Here is a 5,111-nt window from a genome sequence, read left to right as displayed (position 1 = left end):
AGATTCCGTAAAATGAAGTTTTATTAAGCAAAAGCACATTTAGGTTGGCAGGATAAGCAGTATTGCGTGTAGCGAGAGATGGCGCAGCAATCGAACAAAGACAGATACCTCTGGTTAGAAAAGGACAGACATAGATATATAACATAGAAAACAGGATTAGAAATGTTGACATTACCGACGTCGAGGAAGTTCGGCCTTCGCTATAGGATCCCCTTAACCTCAACTCGGAGTATTTTCGAAGTGTGCTGAAGTGATCTGTAGTGTTATTTTAACCAAATATCTTTTTATTTGGAAATACTACGCAAGAATTTTCAACGTGTCAATTCTCAACATTTCTCACTTCTGACGTCACATCTCATGAGATGTCGGGAAAGAGCCCAGAAGCCTTAATTTCAGAATCTTTCTAATTATTTCCGAGTAAGCCCCTCGATGGAAATTTGATAAACATGTAGGCAGAGGGAGATATCGGGGCGGAAGTAATTGAATTCTGAAATATATTTAAATAATCGATATATTTAATTAAATAATAAAATATTTAAATAATTATTTATGCAAGTTTATTGTGTAAATAAGTAATTAAATATTATATTATTCATTGTGTTTTATATAATTAATATCAAAATAAATAATACTTAACAATCAGCATACGGTACATAAAATGCATAATTTTATATTCTAATTATAATACTAATTACATCTATATAAATTTTTTCCAGGTATAGCTGAGAACGTACTTCGCTAGGATACAACGACTGGTGAGTGAAATCATTTATTTTTTATTTGCATATTACAAATATTGATATTATCTGCTGTTTTTATCCGCCACTATTTATTTTATAATTATTAAGAACATACTTTGACAATCATACCTTTATTTGCGATTTTCATTTCTGTGAATAAATAATAAAATCCAAAATATATCACTTTTTTCCTATTTAATCTTATTTACTGAAGATTATTAAAAAAAACTGCAAAAGGATACTAAAGATTATAAAAAACTGCATTTGGAAATAAAGATACTGAAACTATATGATATTCATTATAATTTTAATGTATGTGAATGTTCTTCAGTTAAATGTTATTCAATAAATTCAGTACAATACGTTAATAGCTTAATGTTTTTGCAACGAGCGGATTGTCAAAGTACGGTTTCAGATGCGCTGTTACGACGACGACGGTGCGGCGAAAAAGCCGTGGTTATTGATACAATTGCTTATACAGCAATTGGTATAATCAACTCGCTTTTATGGTGCGCGTTTCACCAAACGGTTCTCTTCTTTCGTCGGGTATCATAAAATTCGAAGGCCTTTTAAACGCGACGCGCTTCACGAGGAGAAACCCTCTCCTTGCGCAGTGTCGAAAAAAGTACCGATACATTATACCTTTTCTTGCTGTAATTTCGTTATATAGCTTATACAATTACGTAAACATTTTTTAAATTTATTTTATTTTAAAGCATTCGAGAAAATTAGTCAAGTTAATTAGCTATTAAAACTGTTTAGCTTTAACACACACATTAATGATATCTTAATTAAAAAGAACGTTTCGATAAATTGTAGAAAAAGTATCCTCAATTTTACATATTGACTTATACTTCCTTGTATATTAGCTAGAATTTATTATTAATATCACAAAAAAACATATTATCTCTAATACTGGATAAACGATATATTTTTATATAGCTTTATATATTACGTACAGCTAAAAGTTATTTTTATCAATATACTTTATGAATAAATATATCTAGCTATACATTTTTTATTTAATAAAATAAAAATAACTTCCTTCTTCCTTTCTTAAATCAATTTATTTTCTCTAATATTAGCCATTTATCGCGAAATAATACTATCGAATCGCATAATGGTTCGAAACTGTTTTCTCTCATTACGGAAAGAAATGGGATAAATAGGAAAATGTGACACTCAGGGAGAGAGAGTAATTGGGAGAGATGACCAATTGCTGATTTACTCGGCCGACTTGCAAACACGGTTTACCAGTTACTGTAGATAGAAGGAATGGGCGAGAGGGGACAGGGGTTGGTGGGACAGGAGAAAGGATATACCCTAGAATTGTAATGGTAATGGTAATGGTGCGCAGAATGTCGGAAACGCGAAGTGTACGGCATTCTTTTCTTGCCCGATACTTTCTTCAACGTCATCTCCGTCGCGTCCGTTTACAGTTAAGGACACGACGCGACGCCGGGATGAAATTAAACGCCCGGACTTTTGTCTCTCACGGTCGTTGACATTTAACATTCGAAATCGGCGACCCGTCGTCACTGTCATTAGTCGATACTCGTATTTCGCAGTCGTCACATATAGGTACTGATCAATCAGCGATAATATCAATATTTTTCATCGCTTATAAAATAAGTACATATTGACGCCTCTGCGTGTCAAATCATTTCGACATCGTACTTAATCCTTTCTAGGCACAAGGCATATAAAAACCAATTAAAATTAGAAAGTTATTAACATGCGCATATATACACACACATATATACACACATTATAAAAGAAAGAAGAAAAAATTAAATTCTTTTTATTAAATAAAAATAAAAAAATTCTTAAGTTTACATAAAATTATACTTTTCTAATGATTTCTGTGAAATTTCTGTGATTTCCGTTAATTTTTAAATATATTTACGATATATAAATTAAGATACAAATTTTTATTGGATTATTATTTATTTTCTAAAGATCGTACTCGTGATAATTGAAGTTAAATATTAACCCTATTCGCTCCAACCATGCCTTTCGTGTCCCACGAATTTCTAACAGTCGTTTGTTCCGGAAAACAAATGATCGTGGGAGAATTCCCTCCACGCCGGAAAAAAGTTACCATTTAAAAATTACCAAATTTGCGGCGACGAAATTAAGTATTCCTATTTAATTAATAATTATTTCATTTTTTTTCTCTCATTTGCACTACTTTTAGCTTTAATTTGCGTTTTAGTTCATTAAGCTTCGTCAATTTGTTCGTGAGTTATAATTTTTTAAGTAAAACGAGTCGTAACGTGTGTTTGTCAACATATAATTGTTATAAAAAAATATTTAAATAAATGATTTTCAAATGTTCTTTACATTGATTTTTAGTCGAAGGTACAAAGATATTATAATAATTTTTGGGGAATTTTTCAAAGCTATAATAACATTATAAAAAACACGTGGGACTCGAAAGTGCATGGTTGGAGGATTATTGGGGTGAAAAAAACGTTGGAGTGAATAGGGTTATTTTTGTAATATAATGAATATGTACTTTTATAAAATGTTTGTACTAAATTCAATATAAACAATACCTGACGTTGAAATTAACCCTATTCGCTCCAACCATGCCTTTCGTGTCCCACGAATTTCTAACAGTCGTTTGTTTCGGAAAACAAATGATCGTGGGAGAATCTCCTCCGCGCCGGAAAAAAGTTATTGTGGCAGGGAACCTCAGGTAAAAATTTCAAAGTCCTAGCTCATTTACTCTCGAAACGGGGAACAATCAAAATCTCGGTGGGACATGAAAGTGCATGGTTGGAGGATTACGTCAGTGTTGTGTGAAAGGTAAATGAGCATTTTTTTCGATAAAAATGTATTTTTGTGTATAATTTAACCGTATTTAAAATATTTTTATCGTTAAAAAAGAAATTTAACATTCCACAGAGGTCTATTATGGCTCAGAGGCAGGTAAAAGAGGTGGGGAGGAGCTACAATTATATAAAAAAATTAATTTTTTTACATAAAAAATATCTGTCACACTTCAAATTCGCCTTTTCTTATTCAGAAATTCTTTTTCTAGCATTCTTTAAGTCCTTAAAGTCCTTTTGTACCATTTAAAAATTACCAAATTTGCGGCGACGAAATTAAGTATTCCTATTTAATTAATAATTATCTCATATTTTTTTTCTCATTTGCACTACTTTTAGCTTTAATTTGCGTTTTGGTTCATTAAGCTTCGTCAATTTGTTCGTGAGTTATGATTTTTTAAGTAAAACGAGTCGTAACGTGTGTTTGTCAACATATAATTGTTGTAAAAAAATATTTAAATAAATGATTTTCAAATGTTCTTTACATTGATTTTTAGTCGAAGGTACAAAGATATTATAATAATTTTTGGGGAATTTTTCATCAAAGCTATTAACATTATAAAAAACACGTGGGACTCGAAAGTGCATGGTTAATTGGAAGATACGGTACCTCATCATAAGCATCAATACAAGATTTTCTCTATTAACACACGTTAATAAAGACTTGCTAGACCTGCTCCATTAGAACATTTGTGAGAAACACGAGGATCCTCTCTCTCGCGCAGAATCTTATTTAACAATGTACACACACGTGAGCCCTTTCTCTTTCGTAACATGCAAGGAACGTTGTTTACTTTGAGTATAAGACATACGCAGACTCCGTTTACTGAATATAAAACGAAAATTAAAACGTATCAGATCTTGCAACACACTTTTGCCTTTTAAAAATTTTAATTGAAGACTTTTAAATATATAGAATATATACTTATATACGCAATTTATTTTAATATTGAATAACAAACATATTTTAATCTTTTATTACGATTTCGAAAAAATAAAAACATTTGTTACCGCACGAATTTATTAATATCCCGTCGAAATGTCGAAGTTCGCAAGTTCCTTTACGTTTTGAGCAAAGTTTATCGGTTCGTCGCACATCATTTGCATCGTGATTTTAATAAAAATTTCCTCGCACCGCCATTCTCGACGATTTTTGTCACTCGAACCCACTCTCTCTCTCGCGAAGAGAGGTTTACCTTCATCCCGCGGCAGTTCGCAACACATGCGCGGCACCGGCGCGATTCTCGGAAAGTATCAAATCTCAAAGCTCGTACGCGACGTGCGCGGCAAATGGCTATATTACGGCATTTTTCCAGCGGGACCCCTCGCGCGCGTGCGGGCGCGCGGCGGCGCGTCGGAAAATGGTGCTACGAGGAATTCTCATTGAGATAACGATACGACTCCGTCGTATCGTACATACAAGAGGGGTTGTTCGTACGCATCGTGGGAGTCGTTTGCGAGCTGGGGAGAGACGAGCGAGGGAAAGAGAAAGAGAGAGAGAGAGAGAGAGAGAGAGAGAGAGAGAGAGAGAGAGAGA

This window comes from Temnothorax curvispinosus, unplaced genomic scaffold, assembly GCF_003070985.1.
Source record: "Temnothorax curvispinosus isolate PA1 unplaced genomic scaffold, ASM307098v1 QBEX01006295.1, whole genome shotgun sequence".
NCBI classification, from domain to species: Eukaryota; Metazoa; Arthropoda; class Insecta; order Hymenoptera; family Formicidae; genus Temnothorax; species Temnothorax curvispinosus.
Note: the sequence above shows the minus strand (reverse complement) of the source record.